Source organism: Pithys albifrons, chromosome 8 (genome assembly GCF_047495875.1).
Source record: "Pithys albifrons albifrons isolate INPA30051 chromosome 8, PitAlb_v1, whole genome shotgun sequence".
Classification (NCBI taxonomy): domain Eukaryota; kingdom Metazoa; phylum Chordata; class Aves; order Passeriformes; family Thamnophilidae; genus Pithys; species Pithys albifrons.
Window position 1 is genome coordinate 30,359,449 of NC_092465.1, and position 19,789 is coordinate 30,379,237.

General features: G+C 41.1%; 1 long non-coding RNA gene across 1 annotated transcript in view; it reads left to right on the top strand.

The window, feature by feature from the left end:
- The first annotated feature begins 19,348 nt into the window (after window positions 1-19,348).
- The window catches only part of LOC139675301 (uncharacterized), a 48,318-nt gene continuing 47,877 nt past the window's right edge, over window positions 19,349-19,789 (top strand). Inside the window, exon 1 of the long non-coding RNA XR_011698468.1 lies at window positions 19,349-19,397. This is a non-coding gene — a long non-coding RNA (uncharacterized lncRNA). The remainder of the gene's footprint in view (window positions 19,398-19,789) is intronic.

Sequence of the window (19,789 nt, forward strand, 5' to 3'; positions counted from 1 at the left end):
TCAGCTTAACAGCTTTCCCAACTCTTCCAGTTCAATCCAGTTAACTGTTCAAGTAAAATAAAATACCAAAACAAAACAAAAAACTCCACAATCATTTATTTAGAGTTTTAAGTTACTTAATTTGTGTGATGGCAAAAGTCGATGAAGAGGAATGCTGTGTTGATTGCCAAAATAAATGCGCAACACTTGCGGTGAATAGTCAGTAAAGAGCAACTCAATTAAATTAAACAAAATCTGCTAATCACTTTTTGATGACTAAAAAATTCTCTTTGTAGCAAATAAATGATCTTTTCTTTGAAAGATTGAGGGAAATGATTAATAAAATCAGTTGGAGCTTGAATTTCTTTATTAAAAAATGCCTTTGATTGTATCAGGGCTAAAAATCAAAGTTTAAATCCTATTTCAGAGGAGCCTTTGTGTTTCTACTTTTAAAATTAAATTAAAATAGTGGTAGTTATCAAAATTCTGCTTCAAGTAGTTGTCAGGAATTGTCTCCATTCTTCCTCAAACGTCCAGAGGCAGCTCCTAACTATCCACACTTGGTAAATAAGTTATATAAACAGTACCAGATAGTTTCCTGATGAATACAAATATTTTACATTCAGATGGCTTTCTTTTATTTCGACCCAGGTATATCAAGGTCATTTTATCCTGTATTTGTTGATAAAACAATTGTAACTAGTCACTTGGGAGCAGCATTGGTAAGGCCACACTGGAGGCTTCCTAGCAGAGGTGAAAAAAGCCAAAAACAAACCTTAAAGCATCTCGAAAGTTTCTGCTTTGTTTATTCCCTAAGTGAAAATGTGGGGCTAGAAGCCACGTTTCTGAACTGTGCTTGTTCTCCTTAAATCAGATGAATGCAAAGGCTTTAGAGAAATGTTCTCATGGGAAACAATTCATCTGCAGTCTCTCTGCACTCTCTGAAAATTGCAACACATGAGAGAAGAAGGGTGACAGAAGGCCAGCAGATACATTTAGCTTCTTTTTCAGATTCAGATAATGCCTAAACTCATTTTCTCCAGGGAAAAGCAGGAGAAGAGGGTGTTTATACACCATGCAAAATAGGGTAAGAGAGTTGTACTTTCTAGAGTCTCCACAACCACCTGCAATGGTAAGCACACATTTGGTAAAGTAAAAGGGTCTTTCATGTCCCACTTCTTGGCGATAAACCAAATTTCCTACAAATGCCCTTAATTAGGAAAAGAATTTTCAGTTCATAAGCAGAGACCCTGGACATGAGGTACCACATTCTCCAAGGCTCATACATGCCAAAGCAATTTAGTAGCTTTTCATATTCATTAAAACCCACCTTTAAGTACTTTTTCATAGTTACGTTGGATTTATTACTACAAGTTCCAGTGCATGATTTTTAAACCTTCATAGAGTAAAAAGGTAAAAAGAAACTAGAAACGTTCTTTAGAAAGAAACAATAAAATCTGATGAAATTGTAAGCTACAGATTTTTACTGCTGGTCTAATGCCTGCTTTTAACTGCTAAGCAGCAGGAGGGTAGTTTCTGTTTGCTATCCAAAAGCCAACTGTCCTGCTTAATCCTGCAGTCTAGGGAACTGTAAGGCCTTGGGATACAGCATCATGTGCTTTTGCAGCTAAAAATAATATTTAACAACACAGCTTCCAGTTATTAACAACAAGCTTCCAGTTAACTTTTGGTGAAGCTCAGATGCTAGTCAGGGGATGGAAATTTCTACCCAGTTTTGCACTTGCTGTTCAGCTTCCCAAAGGGAGGTTCAGCACATCCAGTATTTATTGCCCTCAAGGCAGAAAGGCCCCTAGATGCCTTTTGTCCCTTCCAATTAAGTTACCTGCTGTGCTCCCCACATATATGCAAGGAAATCAGTTAAAACTGCCTCTCCTCTCTGCTGCTTTTGTGTTGCTGTCTGAGCAGGCATCATGCAGAGAGGGCCATATGTTGGCCCTTTTTCACTAAACTCAGTTTAATGCTCCCAGTCTTTTCTTAAAATGCGCTGAACAAAGATAGTGCAGAGGACATTTGGAAATGCCTGATGGCAAAGTGGGAGTGTTCGATCCTTTTCTGCTTCACACTGTGTGTGTGTGATATTGATGCCACTTCAAATAACAGATTTCTTTAAGGATCATTTTTTAGAGGGGAAGGCCTCATTTTCCTTCCCTTTGCAGTGGTGTTCTTGTAAAACAAATATACATGACATACACAGACTCTGAAATTTAACAGTATTGCCTGTGATCTGGATGCTGTTATACAGAAGAAAACAGGTAGAGGCAATGAACATGTTTAGATATTTTGCCTTTCAAAAAGTGATCTGACCTTTGAATAAATTTTCACTTGTAACATTTTCAGCTGCAGCTTGTAGCCAGTGATGATGAGCTTGACTTCTCCATTTTGCTTAAAGAGAAACAGAATGCTCACTCGCATGGATTTGAACATGTATTGTATGAAAACTACTAAGATGACCTGAAATACTGTTTTTCTTCTCTGAACTAGAGAATCTAAGCCCTGGTGAACACATACAAGGACAGACTTGATGGGCTGGTGTTGAGTGGTTTTAATCACAGTTCCATTCTCAGAGTGTAATGAACTTTGAAGAAAATAATTTCATTCTGAAATGATATCAAGAATTTGTGGGTTTGAGGGAGATAAAGAAAAAGAAATCAGAAAAATAAAAATGACATAATGTGACCCAACACATCATCAATTGCATAATCATGAAATGAAGTTATGAGATGGGCATTGCATTTGAAACAAGCACTCGATCAAATCTGTTCTGCCAGACCTTATTAGCAAAGCAAACACTCTGGAAATCTGAGATTTAAAATTACTGAGAAATAGTCGTATTGTGTCTCAGCTACATTTTTTTTAAGCTCAACTATAGACAGGTTGTAAGCAGTGGGTTTTAATGCCATCATTTGAACTTGACAGGTAACTGCCAGGTAAAATGAAAGGAGATTACCTTTTGGCAACTGCCCTCTCCATTTCCTAAAGTAAATGACCTTCAACCAGAGCAGCAGTGAAAATCACAGCAGTTTAATCTTAAATGTGAACCCTGTGGTGAAAGAGCAGTGGTTCATGTTATAAGTAGGATGCATAAATGCTTTGAATCATCAGCAGATTAGATGAAAAATGCCACTGTGTTCAAAAAGAACAATTCTTCATAAAGAAATGTAACAGAAAAAGACTTAACAATGTCACAGAGACAAGCTAATGGGCTTCCCTATTTCACTCAGATTCATGAAGATATTGTTTACTTTGTTCACTTTCTCAATGCAGATGATTTTCCATAGATTAACTTTTCATCTACTGTAATTAAAAAAAAAGAAGGCATATATTGGCTGATACTTAAAAGAAAGAGCAATCCCTGTGATTTCTGTGTAGTAGCTTCGCATATCCCTCCCGCCGTGACCTGTACCTCTTCCATGATGTACATCATACAAATTGAAATAATTTCCTTGACATGCTTTTTCCAATTCTCCTGACGATCAGCCACAGACAACAGTCATCCATTTTTGCCTGCTTGCAAATGAGTTTTAGGGCTTTCACCTGCCATCATCCTTTCATCAATTGTTTCAGGGTAGTAGGAATTTTGGGGTATCTCTGTTCAGCCTGTGAAGCAGGATGGTTCACCCTCTTAGGGTTTCAGTCTCTGCTTCACTTTGGGGCACCTAAACCCTTCCTTGCTGCTGGAGAGTTTCACAGCCAGCTGGAAACCACTTCTTATTTTACTGAATTATAACCCATCTGCTGTCAAATGAGGCAGTGGTTGATAAGGTTTGTTGCAGTAACTCCAAAATGCTCCCACATTTTTTGTTTGTGGAGACCAAGTAACTGTTGTTTTCCCTCTGCAACCACTGTTAATAAGGCTGGTGATTCCCTATTCCCTTCCAGGAGATAGGTATGTCTGCTGTATAACAGCTTAAACTAGCAGACCTGGCCCCAGCTGGTCAAGCAGAAATCTTGATCCTACAGCCACCCTAAGGAGTTACCGAGGGTAGCCATGTGCATCATTGCTTTTACAGGAACAGTTCATTCTTTTTCCGAGTTAAATGATCCCTGTGCTTTTGGGGAGCTTGGATTTGAAAGGCAGAGCAGGAAGCAGTGCTGCATTCTGTGCTGCATCTCAAAGCATCCCAGGAGCTGGTGTGCAGCAGGGTCTCTCCTCTCTGCCCTCCCTCCTCACATGTGTGCCTTCTAAATCTGTGCAGCAGGGAATGTGGTTATTCTCTGTGTCAGCGGAACAAATGCCCTTGTCCTTGTATATCCCTCCAAACATACTGACATCCCACCTTTAAGTCAGAGCATGACCAAATTTTTCCTCATGTGAAGGGCAACAGTGAGTACTTGAGTAAGAGAAAAACAGGGCTGCCTTCTGTTCCCAACTCTCTGCCGAACTTATACACGGTAAAAATTAAAAGATGGAAAGGGGGTTATTCCAGGGTTTAACTTCCAACAGCACATTAATGATCAGATTAAGACTGAACAGAGAACCTGGCACATCATTAAAATGTTAATGATGTCACTGAAAGATGTAAAAGACAAAGGATGCCCATTTTGTGTGTGGTTCAGTGATAGATACACTGACAGAAACAATACAAAGATGTCAGTGTCTTTCTAATGTGGTTTTAAATGCCTGATTTTTTTTGGTAGGATCTTTCTGGCTCTGTTCTATGTAATAGGATCTTGATTTTGTACAACCTGATTGCCTTTAAGTCCTTCAGCACAGAAGACTACATTTTGGTGAAGGCAAGCACAGCCTATCAAGGGATGTTAGTGGAAACTGAGCTGTGCCAAGGAACTTCCAACACTGACTGTATTTCTGGGGAAAATTCATTGCATGGAAAGGGCTGGTGAGAATTGGGAAGCTCCTTACATTTCTCACCCCTCTCTGCTACTTTGTGGAACACAAGGCACAAGTCTGTGCAGAGGCGGGTTTGAACAGGGATGTAAATCCCCCCAGAGTCAAAGCAACACTGTGAGTGCAACAGAAGGTGGAAGTCCCGGCACAGAATCTCTCAAAGCACATCTGTAGTTGGCTGTGAACCCGCATCTATCAAGCTGTTCTTCGACATTACAAAACCAATGCACTGCTTCAATTTTGCACTGCAAGCAACTGAGAGCTCAGCTACTTATCTCTGCACCATCAAGCATTTTAGAGTTAATGGCATAACATCTTCTACTGGGCACCTGATCTGATGCCATGCTGATTATACACTTGAGATGAAAGCTCCTTCTGTGAGCCTGCTGATTTCTTTAATGCAGGTCAATATATCATGGACAGGCAGTGCATTGCTTTCTAATCCTGTAGCTACACAAGTTTTCTGGCATTCAGAGTGGCCCTTGCCCAGGTGCTGCTGCATGCTTGAGGAATTCAAGCTTGAATAGTCATAGACAAGCACCACATGGCAGAAAAAGGTTCCCTGTCTGGTACCTCTGCTACAGTAGCACTGAAATACCATCTGCAGCACTTTTTGCTTGAAAAGTGGTGAGGCAGTAGGAGAGGTTCAGTGTGGAAAGAAATAAAAAGCCAGAGTAAAATTATTCAGAGTATTTGTGTATCTATGGCTATCCTGCCTGTGTGTGGGGTGATGGATGGTTACGTGTGCCAAGCCCCTACTTACCTGTAGCAGGAGACCCTTTTCCAGACCTGCTGCAGCAACAGCCCCTGCCTCTTGCAGAGACACCCATTAAATCACCTAATTAAGGTGATTTCCCCAATTTGTTTGACTCAGACAAAAAGCAGTCAGGGATTTTGGTCTCAAACCCGACTGGATAAAAAACAGCGACCCGGTATCAGGCATCAGCCCTTTAGCTGCACATAATCATGGCACTGTGAGACTTACTTTGTACCAAGTCACATAAGTGCTTTATTGGCAGGACAAAGAAGGAATGCAAAAAGCTTTATTTCCACATACTGATTCCCTAAGAAAATTACTTCCTAGTACTTCTTTATTTTCTTTGAAAGGAGTTACACATATTTTTTCTTCATTACAAAAAGCTAAATCTTTCTATCCTCCCAGCTTCAGATAAACTCTCTGGAGCAGCAACTGATAAAGGATGCTCAGAAATTAAAATAAGTGACTTGTATAAATACATAATGAAACAATTGGCAAAACATTACAAAAACTAATATTCCTACTGATAGAATATAGAATCAGAAGTCCCCTTTAATAAAACTGAACATTTGGTTTATGCAGAAGACAAAGCTTCTAAGAGGCTTAACAGCATTAAGAGAATAAACTATTGTTAACTTAATTTACTTTAAAAAAACTTAATCCTGCAACAGTCATTTATTTTTTCTGACTCAAAGGTGCTACTATGATTCACTTTTGTTCCCAACTCCTTTTCAGTATAATGGAGTTTAGATGTGCCTCTGAGACTTTTGATTTACCAAGCTGTAAGTTATATGTTTTTCATTTTTAGACCAGTCACTTAAAATCTTTGCAATGGTATTCTGTGCTGTGAGTGAGTCTATTTTTTTTCTCTTTTTGGAAAAGCAGAAGAAACCATATGGCAAAACTACACACAAGCCTATCTTAACTGTTCCAAAAAGCACAGGGACTTCTCTTGTGATCTTTTTAGTTTTTTAGTAATTGTAAAAGAGTTGTCAAATCCACTTTTCCAATGCTGTTGCTGGAAGCATTACTAACTTTTCCAAGGAAACTTCAGCTAAGCAGTGATTTTTGGCTTGAATTTTTTGGCTTACAAAGACCCACTACCTACCAAATGTCAATCTTTTAGCTTTTCACTGTTAAAAATCACAACTAGTGGTTATGGACTTTGTCATATTTCAAAGTATGAAACCACTACAAAATGGCTATTCAAACTTGGTGTGTGGCAACAGGCTTCAGAAAGCAGAAAATATTTTTTGTATTGTTGGCTTCACTGCTGCTCCTCACTTTCAGATCAGTTGGAATAAGCAACTAGTTTGTCCACAGCATAAATTGAAATTGCAAATTAAATAGTTTCATATTTGCTCCATCTTATGCTACCCATATAGACTTAGAAATTTATTGCATTTAAACACAAATTTCTCAAGTTATCTACAACAGCTTTTAAGAGATACCAAAAGATACTTTGCAAATATCATGTTACTTTTGAGAGAGAAAAGAAACCTACTCAGTGGAATAATTTGCTGAGACTCAATTCAGAAAAAGAATCAGCAGACAAAATCCATTACTACCATCCAAGAGATGTACTGCATCTGAGCCTCTCTTATACATCTTGGTAAGTCTCTTTCTTTCATGACATAACCCAGCACTCCTACACTTCACAATAAATGTGGGTTTTCTTTTTTTTTTTTTTCTGAATGTCTGTTCTGATAAAAGTGTCAGCAAAACTGTTAGTCCTTTGTTACCTATCCAGCTGTTATTCAGGACCAAAAAACCCTCAACACCCCACAGGGTATACATGTATGTATGGCCAGACTTCATGAACAAAGATTTGGGCAGGGCTCTCCCCACGTGCCCTTCCAGCCTGCTCAGTGAATGTTTTAGGTGAGGCACAACGTGCGCAGAACTGGCCCCACTGTTTAAGTCCTGAGGTCCATCTGCCAGGGCCAAATGAGCTTGGACAGTGACAGGGAAGTCCTCGGGACTGTCACAGCACCCGGTACTAACCGGGGCTGACCCTGCTGAGCATCTGAGATCTGACAGGATTGGATGGCAGGGAGGCTTTAACTGCCAGGGGATGGTCCCACTGAGACTCGAACTCAGGTCCTTGGGATTCAGAGTCCACAGTGCTGTCCTTTACACCATGGGACTGCCCCAACCCCCAAGGTATAGTAGAAACATACTAGCTCATAAGGGTCTGTCTTCCTGTGCAGAACAACACGCCCTTTGGCATGCAGGCAACCTGCTGCCATCTCTTGCTCACCAAACCAGCTTGTGCATCTGGGTGACTTGCAGATCCTGAGCTACTTCACAAACAACTGAGAAAAGCAAGTCACAAAAGAAATGAGATCACACTTCTGGCAAGGCATATATGAGTACAAGGATCTACTGCCATTAGCAATTGCTTCTTCAAAACAAGTAGTACTATACTTTAAAAGCACTTCATAGCTTGATCTGAGCTGGAATACACAAGCCATTACCACATGGACTGTGACACACAGTACAGTCCATCAGGGGTCTCTCCTCAGCCTGTGCATCTTGGGACCAATGCTTATGATTAGTTTTGGGGTTTTCCTGGTGGCAGAGCTAACACAGATCCCTTTCACATTTTAAGAAAGGTACACTGGGATGTGATGTTGCTTTTCTGAACTCTGGATGGCCATCCCAGAGGTTCTCATTTGCTAACTTATTTTGTTCCACAGGGAAAATGTACTTGGTAATACATCTAGCTCTTATCTCACAATTTCAATTCTTCTCTTCCTCTTATCTTACAGAAAGTATCCTACAACTTAGATCATTCAGCAACACTTTTATGGCAAGTGTAAGACAAAGAGGAAAGGAGTGAGCCTAATTACAGTCTTAGTGCCACAAATTCAGGCTTTTGATTTCTTTTTATACTTTTGGAACAGAAGCCAGAAAAAAAGGTTGGAAAAATGATTGTGGTATGGAACACTTCAAAGTGCAATTCATATACAATCTAAATAAAAATTAAAAATAAAGCAAAGAGAATATTTGACTATGAGAAGCAAAATTCCCTCACTTACAAGAGTGATATTACGCTGTAACATTTAAAAAATGTATAAATATGTAGTTTCTTGAACACAATGGTGTTATTAAAGCCTTGTTTTTTCAGTCTTCCTGCATACAAGGAGGCCATGCTCTGCACGAGGCAGGAAGGGTAGAATTTGCTTAAAAAAAGACCCTTCAGAAAAACCATAAATAGGAAGATGTCTCTGCCAGTCCATGTCTGGACTAGGATGAGCAAATCTCAACTTTGTTTCAGAAATTTCTTGTATTCTCCCTCCAAATGTTTACTTTCCAGAGTAAGGAAGTTTTGCCAGCAGCTCCAACCAAATTATCATCTGGCTGAAGAGTTCATCCAGAGAAAGTTGGTGATGGACTCCGGAACCCAGAGCAAAAACCTAGGAGTCTCCACATAGAGACAAATGCACTGCTACACCAGACGTAAAGCCCACAGAGAATTTCCTTGGATGGTGCTGTAGGGACATGGCAGGAGAAGCAGCACATACAGGTTTGCCAACCCCTCAACAGTTTGAATCATGGTGGCCTTTGGCTTTGTATGATACACTCCCTCTGGGCTATCTGGTGAGCTCATTCTCTACCTCTTTGCTCTCCACATGTGGGTTTGTGCAGTGCTCCCTTCCCAGCTTTAGTTCACCACTGAGGTGCTGTGGCTGTATGGTGCTTTTTGTGGTGCTCTCTGATGGTGACCTCAGTCATAAACTGGTGAAAAAAAAATCAAAGAAACGCCGTGCTGGCAATGCGGTTTCAGAACTGCTCTGTTTTCCTGAACTGCTGAGAAGCAGGATGCCAACAGAGCATTAGTCCATTAGTTTTAAGTCCTGATCAACATAATTTGTCTTTTTTTAAAATCATCTTTAATACTTTGCCTATAGCAAAGAACCTGAGATAACCACTGGTGAATCAAGAATGGTGGGAAAAACTCAGTTTACTCATACTTAATATTTCAACTGATCACTTTATTCAGTTGTAAAGTTACAACATTTCTTCCTCCTTGACAACTGAGGGAAAAAATTTCTAGCTCTCCTAAAGGCCATATAAAAATTTAATATGGCTGCTTCCTGAGCACCCACCTGCCTCAGTACAAGGAGTTAAAATGTGAGCAGGAAAAAAAAGTTGTGATGCTGCTCCTGTTTTGATTTAAACGAGATATTTATAATAATAATAAAATCAGTTATAACCTGGCCTCTGCAGTTTTTTGTTTCACTTTCTGAACAGATGCACCACTTAGGCTTTTACATATTAAGCAGAGACCAAAAATCTTTGATCTTATCACTGGAAAAAGGATTTTTCTTCAATTATGTTTCCATATGTTTCCACTTCTAATAGTCCATGCAGCTGTATATTAAACAAAAGGCTGTGAAACCCTTGACTAACTCAAACTAAGATGTTTCATTTTATATATCCTAAAGATCTGGCTGTAGCAGCTTCAACTTTTGAATTTTGCCACATTCAGCTATTAATTCTTAGGGAAGACAGAGAGGTGTCTGCACTCCAATTCTAGCTCAGGGCTCTCATACAAGTCTTGCTTTCAGAAGGATTTCTAAATTTACATCTACATGAGAACATTTTCCTTAAATGAAGGAAAAACTGAGATTAACCTTAAATTTGACAACTTCCCTAGATAGTAATTTTGTAGGACGTCAATCTACCTTAAGTGTTTCAAGGAAAACTCTTCCATCTTCCCATGTTAGAGAATCTTCTGCCCTTTGGAGTCAGAGAATATCTAAAGCCTTGAGCCCAGGAAGTCTTAAATGAAGACAGAAAGCAGTACTGTCCTTGATAAACAACATTTAAAAGAGTTTTGTGGGGGGTTAATTATTTTCTAAAGGAAGAAAGATTAATCCAGTTACTAAGTCAGTTCATGAACATGAGAAGAAGAATGTCCAAACCCAGGGAAGAACAGGCAGAGAAAAGTTAATCTTCTAAACCACTTAAGCTTCAAGCTACTACTAAACTATAAATATAAAACTCACAGAAAAAAAGAAGAGACCTTCAGTCAGAGAGAAGGGAAAGCCATTCCAGTCTACATTTCCAGTACAAAATCTCCATCTTTTCCTGTATCTGCTCTGGGCAGTCAACCTTCTCTTAGGCTCCTTTATGACCTGTCAGCTCTCAGAGTTCACATACTCATGTTTAACACCTGGTTTCCCTCCTTCTTGCAAACCAGCAGCAGTGACTTGCCCTCAGGTGCATATATTTTCTTGTTTGGGTTTTTACTGTTTTTTAAGGAGGAATCACCTTGGTGAGTGGAGTCAATAAACAAGTGAATCTGTATCTGGCATGCTTATGTTAACAAGTTTTTTCCCTTTTTATTCTATTTTTTTTTCTTTTAGTGGTCAGGACAAGTAATTAACTATGTTGTGTCTAATTTTCACTTGAGTTGGCCTGTTTTGTATTTAACTGGTTATGATTTCTTGTAGAAGGCACCTTTCTTCCTCCTCACTCCGGAAATGCATTTCCCATTTCCCATAGAGATAAGCGCTCTTCTGTTCCAGCTTTCTTGGCATGCTTGCTGCAAACTTCAGAATGAAAAATAAATGACTATGATAAAGCACAATGCACTGTTTCTGACACATTCCAACAGTTTGCCCAGAAGCCCTTGTGTGCTGTCCCCAGGCTGAGGCCACACACCGCGCCAGGTGAGAGCCACCTCAATTCTTATTTCTTGGAACAGTGTTATCTTTACATACTAAAAATTTCATTTTGTTTTAAAAGCCCCTCCCCTGCACCAGCCTCCAGAGAAGATAAATTTTATCAGCCCAGCGTCAGCAAAGTGATAAATAAGGGCACAGCCTGTTCCAGCATGAGCCAGACACTGAGGCTTGCTTAGCAGCGCAGCCAAGTGCTTCAGCAGCTGATGATTGAAAGTGGAAGCTTAATGGAGTGAATGCGAACAAAGAATTAGAATAAATGCCACCTTTTGAAATAGAAAGCAAGCAGCTAAATGGCTTGGGTGAGACAGGAAAGCAGATGTAGAGCAGAGAAGCAGTTCAGCAAAGCCAGCCTGGATTCCAGATTACGGTTGAGTCATCTTCGTCAGCCAGCACAGTGACAGCCTCTGTCTGGGTGGCCTCCTGCGTGTCAGCAGGTGATGGGAAAAACACATGGTCCTCTTGCAAGAGCTGATTTACTTCAGAAAAGGGTTGTTTTCTGGTCTCCTGAGTAAATCTTCTTCTAATTAAGCATTTTCTATTAGAACATACCACCCCAATTACCTGTAGACATATACTAATCTTCAGACTGATGGATCTTCAGGCTTTGGCAGGATAAGTGTAATCATCTATGAAAGCTTTTCCCAGATAAAGGAGAAGGGAAGGATTTTGTCCTTCCACAATTAATGTAGCTACAAAATCTAGGAAGAGATTTTGCACTGATGCAAGTGAGTTGAACCATGAGAGTACCACACCACTGCAAATCACATCAAGTGATACAAAAATTATGGCACTTTAAGGGAACTGATGCATGTGGTTCTGTACCTCCTCCCACAGGAGTTCTGACCTGGTGGGACTATTCCCTGACCCCACACAGCCAAAAAGGATGACTGGGAAAGAAATGAGTTAGAGAGACTGACCCCTAAAGTGCTGCAATGTGAAGCAAGGGTAAGGTTGCTCTGAATATGGGATTAGCAGCAGGCTAGATGGGCATGGGAGTGGGTGAATTCTCACTGCCTTTGCCAGAGGAGGTTGTAACTTGGCAAGAAGAATGAAAGGTCATAATGCCTAAGGAAAAATCCAGGGGAAAAAGGGCCATTGGTTATGATGGAACGAGCATGAGGAGTCTGACTTGCAAGTCTCAATGAGCCTTGTAGACTAAATACCAGCACTGAGACATGATGTTGGATTTGTGCAAAGGGAAGGACCAGAGATTGTGGTGTGACTTGAGAAGATGAATCTCTGAACCCCAAGCACATACCAAGGATGAGGCACACAGGCTCTGGCTGTGCCTGGCCGCAGTTCTGCTGGGATTAACAAGACATAGCTGGTAAAGTGTCTTCTCTGCCATTTTTCTCCCAGTCGTTGCCTTATAGAGCACATTTGATGAATATGAATAACCATAAGCCACTAAGTGAACAGACCTTTGTGCTGCTTCAAGGCTGTCCATGAAAATAATGGGCCAAATTTTAGTCTAGATGAATGCTCCAGTGGACTTCTTCGTACTTTGCTACCAGAAAGCATTTGGCTGCTGTCTCTGGCAGTAAGGGTGGGGGCAGTGCCAGCTGCCATTTGGATAAGACAGAGACTAATGGATTTCACCATCAAACAACCGTCACTGAAAGCTGTCCAGAGATGCCTGGGTAGACAATATTCATTAGACAGAAAAGAAGAATTTCTTTTCTATAAGAGGGGTTGGAAAGCACTTCATTCCTGCACAGCTGAAGGGAATGGACACTACTCTGGCCTGACTCCTCTCCCCTGCTTCTGAACACAGCAGCAGGGCTGCTGCCTTGTCTTGGCAGTGTTGATGAGTGGTAATTATAAATAACTGTCAGGACATTGATGTCAATATTTGTAGTCAGATACCTGATCGCATTTTGGAAACAACTGAGCATGTTCTGTACTTGCCACACTTTAAAATGGATTAAAAAATTTCCTTAGGAAATCAAATACAAGTCAAGAGACTGAAGTCAAGTCCAGTCCTTACTCATTATGATTATAACACCATTTGACTTGACACAAAGGAGAAACTTCATTCAAATCACTTCCAGATTTGTTTGCAGCATGTGTGAAACTAACTGAAAGCAGCAAGATGTGTTTGCATATTTGAGGATGGAATTACTGCCCACATACCAATGCCCAGCACAGGTAATGCACAGACATTCTTTTTAATGGCCAGGTTTATGCAGCTAATTCCTCACATTCAGCACTGACTGTACAATAATCCTTTTGACAAATGAGTCAAGAGGCAGGGTGCTGCTGAGCATAATATGCGTTATTGCCTCGCACACATCTAGGACATGTAGATGAGTGAGGATTAATAGTCACAATTAGAATGTAAGAGCAGACTGTGGATTGTGAAAATAATTAGCAGGTTCTGAAAAGAATTTCCAGCCCCACAAAAATGTTTTAGTGCAGAACACATTTCGAACGGAAACAATAAAAGAGACTCAGCCATGCTCTTCCCATAATGGTACTTTTGGGATTGTTAGGACAGGATTTGAAAGCTTGCTGGCTCTTTCACAAAGATGGCTCAATGCTCATAGACAGCTCGACACTGCAGACCGTGCTGGGGGTGGCAGGCAGCCACGTGGCTTCCCAGGGCAGTCCTGGTCACATTGTATTGTATCTCTACCTGTGCTCTTCCTGTTCTCAGGGTTGTAGCACTTCATGCTCCCACAGGATTTATGCTCCCCAAGCCCTCATGGAGGAAAATGTAAGTCAAGCTGTAGCATGTGAGCAACCTGACCCACAGGAAGGATGGAACAGAGTCCTTGATGCAAGATCTTGGCAGGTGTGTGGAAGGAGCTGCCCAAGAAAATGTGGACACTCACCAGGAAATGTAAATAATCTTGAAATTGGATTACAAGCTTTTGCTTTTAAAATACAGCCAATGCTATATTATCTTTGGTTGACTTTTGGCATTGAAGGAATGTGGGTTTTCTTAAATTGACATCTGAGACGCCCCCATTTTTTAGGAGTGCTTGGTTTCAGCAGAGACTCTACAGATTCAGAAACCTTCAGCAAGGTGTAGAAGTTGGCAAAATGAGCAGTACAGAAGAAGCCAAACTTCCTGGCCATGCTGAATCAACCTGGCAGGAAGCAGTGCTGGCTGAAAGGCTGAGCTGCAGGATACCAGAGCTGAGGCAGCTCCAGAGCTGACCCCTGAGCTTCTGCCCTTTGCAGATCAGCCACTCTGCAGCTTCTTCCCAGGTGGGCTGTCTCTGGGATTTAAATAACTAAAATGCCATTAAAAAGATCATGAATCATGCTCAGTCAGCAGTAGAAAACATATCTGGTTAGCCTTTCTTTTCTCTGTTTCAAGGTAATAGGTGACTGCTGACTATAATTCCTTAAGAAACTGCAGTCCACAATTTGTCTTTCCAAAAAACTGTCCTCTTATGGCTGTCTTTTCATACTTTCAAGAAGACATGAACGGTAAAAGAGAAACCTAGATAAGAAAAAACAGGGTGGATTTCAGGCAACAGACCTGAGCAGTAAAGTGATGGCTCATTGCCAGTAATTCTCAGGTTCACCTTACTTCTGGCCAGGAAACAACATCCCTCCGCTATGGACCAAGTGTGGATGGCTTTGCAAAGTTTGCAAATCTCTAACTTGCCAATGAATAAAAAATTCTGTCAGGAGAGGAGTGTATAGCAATCAAGTGTAATGAAAAGGTGACAATACATCTTGCCAATCAATAAGAACACTCTCTTTGTAAGAACATATTTCTTATTTATAGATCAGCTACCTTGTGCTGAGAAGGGGACTCAACAGCTTTCAGTCTGTTTTGGAAGAAAGATTGACTGATCAAGTGAAATTACCTGGAATACTTAATCATAGAGATTGGGTTTTAGGCTTTTTTTTTTTTCTTTTTGTGTAAGTACAGCTTTAAAAATCATACTATTCCAATATATTTCCCATTGTTGCTGTCAGTGTGGAGTGTCTAAATGACTAATATATCTAACACAGATGTGCCAAAGGGCTACAATTAAATCACTCTGCTCTCATCTTCTCGTACCAATCAACTTTTTCTCCTCTTAATGAACAGACACATGCTGTTTTATACAGTCTGATTGACTGGTTGATATGAAAACATAAAGTGGCAGAAGCTGGTGAAAAGTATTCATTATTCTCTGTGTTTGGAGCTGCAATAGAGTGAGTAATTGTTTCTGATTGTGGCAGCCACTCTTGTGCTGACTGATGAGCACTACAGCACTGGCACAGAGGTTGTGATAGGATGGAAACTCATTCGTGAGACCTTCAAGGAAGTTAAGGCACCCCTAATGTTTTATTTTAATGTTAAACATGACTTTGAATTGGCATACCTGGTTCATAAAAGTCATCCTCACAGCTTTATAGGGAGCCCTAATTCAATATTATAGCTCAGGAAGCTGAGACAGATGGAGAAAAAGCAGATTTCTCAGCACCTTTAGGCAGCAGAGCCAAAGGAATCTGCACACTGCAGGATTCCCTGTCTGCCACACTTGGTATATACTTCAAAAGGCTCATATTCAATATGAACTCTACTTGTTCATCTCAATGATAGAAATAGATGATTTTTTTCCTAAAGCGCAATAAGGTTGCATCAAAAAAAGAAGGTTGGTGATAGAACCAGATGAGGAACCTCTCATCTGATAAAAGACACCTTCTTAGTATCTATGTCTTCTACAGGGGTAGTAATGACCTTACCCCTTTACTACTGGTCTACAGTCTTTGAGAGCCCCTGGGTTGGGGCAAACCCATCCTGTTTCTGCATTACTCGTAAACAACACTCTACACTGGTTGCAAGCTGAGTTTGCCTGACAAAAAGCGTCTATAGCCAGATGAAGTAGTGTCCATTATCAAAGCACTACACATGAGGTAAAAAGCAAAAGGAAAACAGATAAGTGCTAAAGCAAGTGAAAGCTGTTGACATAGGAGCTCAATACTTATGTTGGAGGGAAGGCACATTATTAAATTATGGTCCTCAAATGCCAAGTGACATCAAACCCAAAATAATTCTTTGGAAATATCTGGGAATTGCAGTTACTTTTAAAGTTAACATATTAAAGAGCAGATGCAGTGAAAAAGGAATGGATTCTAATTTGGGCTAGATATGAAAGCAGTCGTTTCCCAGTGTAGATGGACATGGGAACATGAGCCCACACTCCACACGCCCATGTGAGGGCAGCACATCCCCACGGACATTGGTTTTTGGAACTAGGCAAAACACAAAACAAAAACAACAACAAAGCAAATCACACTTTTCACTCTGAAAGAGCATGAAAGAAAACATTGGAATTGAATGACAGTGCTGGCCGTGTGTGTACATTTTAGTTGCAAGTTCTGAACTAAACAATAGTAATAAACTTTCCTTGAGCCAAGAATCACTTAGAACAAGTGCTGAAATGAAATTATAGAACTACAACAGCTTTTTGTAAAAGAGTTAAATAAATAAATAAATAAAATGCTGACTAATAAGTGTAATTTGACAACTAGTGGTTCCCATAAAGGCTATTTTAACACTGGGTTTCAATGATACAATTACATTAAATTCTTCAGTAGATAATCACAGTTTTAAATTAGTTAAAAATATTGTTGTGCTCTGTGGAGGGCTTTGCAAGTTTAACTGCAATTTTTCTGCTTTCCTTTTTTTCCATCTATTTTTGTTTGTTGGTGGGGACTGCCAAAGTTTGTGTAGATATTAAAGCCCAAGACAGCATCTTAGCTTAGCCATCTGTGAAAACAAAACTGAGTAAAAATATAGCTTTGAATAAATGAAGCACCAAGGGAATTTCATACTTCATATAAATAATTGCAGATATAGCTTGTTGCTATGCAGTTAAGAAAAACATTTCTCTTATCCTTGGTGAAGACTCATTTCTTTAAGAGGTTTCACTTTTAAACATGAAGACAATGAAACATTAATATTTTTCCATCTTTCACTTCAAGTGTACATGTGATATCAATGCCTTCCTGTCTAGTTTGATAAAAAAGAACACAAAGGATCTGGAGAGAGGCAGGAGAGCAGCAGCAGAGACTCCTGGCAGGTGATGCTTTCCAACACCAACACACGCCCCATGGCCTCAGTCAAAGGCTGGGGCTCTCAGCTCTCGTCTCAATTCAGTGGGGCTTAAAATCTGGGTGCTCTATGGAAGGTCCAGGTATGAGAAACAGAGGCTTCTTCTCTTTCAGGGGGTTAGAGGAGAGCTGTAAGGAATAAGCTTTGTGAAAGGGGCACTCACTTCCCAGGTACAGCAAGAAAAGCCATTTTATAATGAGCACATGGGAAAAATGCTGAGGACACAGAAGGGAAAGCAAAGGCAGTTCTGCAGCAGCAGTTTTCCCCTTCTTATTTCTTTTTCTTTCCATTTCAGCTCTTGCAAAGTGACACACCTTGTTGCAGGGCAATACTTGTAAGGGAGGGTTGGTTTAGAAAATTGTCCTTGAACAATTCATCACCACTATGTGTTTAACTATGATCTTGAGCTATAAGACTCCGCTCCAAAGCTAAGCAAAGCATAGACTTCCTGGATGTAATATACAGAAATTACAGACTTCACTGTTTTGTAAGATAAGATGCCTTGAGATGGGCACTCACTCTGGCAGCCACACACAGCCCCTGCCTCCCACCCAGCACGGGCTGTTTCACCCTCATCTCTGCAGAACTACAGGCACAACAGGTCTGCTGGGGGCTGCCTGATGCCAGTGCAGATACCCTAAAAGGGGAAGTGCTTGAATAATTCAGCACGACTCCTTCCCCACATGCTGCCTTCATTTCAACACATAGAAGGAAGACTACAACGATTAGAGCACTTGTGTAATAAGGCATAAACCCAACAGCCATTCTGATTCTAACCATTCTGTTTCTTGTGGAAATTTTCAGCCCTGATTTCTCCATTTCAAGTCCTGAAGAGCCTTTTGTGATCACTGCTTTAGACCTGATTTGCAACACTGCATAGGTTTTCACACTGATCCTTAGCTGCGTGCATGCTTGGAGTGCATATATACGTGTCCATTTACATATATGTGCAGCGGGAATAGCAAAATCAACAGCTTTTTTTCAGCCCCAGAAAAGCTTTACATTTTTTGCTTCCTTGTTTGTCTTGTTTTCCTGAGAAAAACACATTGGACTTTCTTGGCTGAAAGCTGTCATCTTCAATGAAAAGCTGATTATATAGTGGAAGTAAATAATAAAAGCATGATTCTGTCTGGTTGTCTGGGCTAAATTCATGAAAAAACCCCTCAGTTGGCACTCAATAATTTCCTCATGAAAAGCAGTGTTTTCTTAAGGAAATTGTGACAATTTGCCATGGACCAAATTAGTGAAGATATAATCTGTCTTCACATTAAAGATGTTGAATTTGCATGCAAATAATTGTGGCATGAGAACTGGCAGTGACACACAGCTTTAATGATGGTTTGCAGTAAAAATACCAAGAGAACAAACACCAGCTCTACAGCTTCTGCAGGTTGCCAGTGCATTATTATTGCTTCTGACCTTCTAATTGCCTCTGTTTTCTGCTCCTGGCTGCATGGTGAATAACACCAGTGCTCTTTCAACTCCTACGTGTCCCCAGGTGCTCCCCCTTCTCTCCTCTCTCTCACAGAAAAGAAATAAACTACCAATTTAATGACTAACTAGCTTGTACTCTCGGAAGAGTTTCCTGAGCTTTTTTAAAAACGTTGAGCTTTGAACATTTTTCAAACAGAAATCAGTATTTTTGTCTCTCTTTCTGTTAACTCTCTGTACTTGCCAGTGAGGAGCATTTTAGTTAGAGCCCTGTGTGTATGGCAGTACAGCCCCCCTGCCTCTTTCCTGCTGGTAGTGAGGAAAAATGCTCTAGTGGCTGCTCCTGTGTAGTTAGGGCAGTAAACAGCTTACGAAGCACGAGGAATGTCAAAGACTCGGGCGGTGGGCACGGCGCTGGTCACGCCTGGTACCCGGGGGGCGGCAGCCGGGGATGCTGCGGGCGGGCTGCGGGTGAGACGCTGTGCAGGGCACGGCGCCCGCAGCCCCGCTCCCAGGGTGACAGGCACCGTACCACCCCACTGCTGAAGCGAGCGGGATGAGCTCCTGGGACTGCGGGAGGCTGTTCCGAAAAAATATCGTCATGTGAGTAACTGCCAGAAAGAGCGGGAGGGCGAGAGCCGGGAGCGGCAGAGGCGAGCCCCGGTGGTACCGGGCCGATGCAATGCTGGTTCACAGCCATGCGATGTCACTGCGGCCCCACATAAAAGCAGGTACGAGCTAATTTGTCAGACAGACCAGAAAGACTGAGACATGGCCACTTCGTGCTTCGCCTTTTCCCCAAAAATCCCCTTTGCTCTTGCCCTGGCTCGTGCCCCATCCCTTCAGTTCAGTTCCAGCGAGCTCGGGGCATCTCCCTGTAGCACCCGGGTCGCACCGATCAGGTCTGCCCAGCAACCGATGTCGCTGAGGATGCAACACCTATGGGCTGTCAACAGGTCATACAGAAACATAAGACTTGCACCATTGCTACAGCT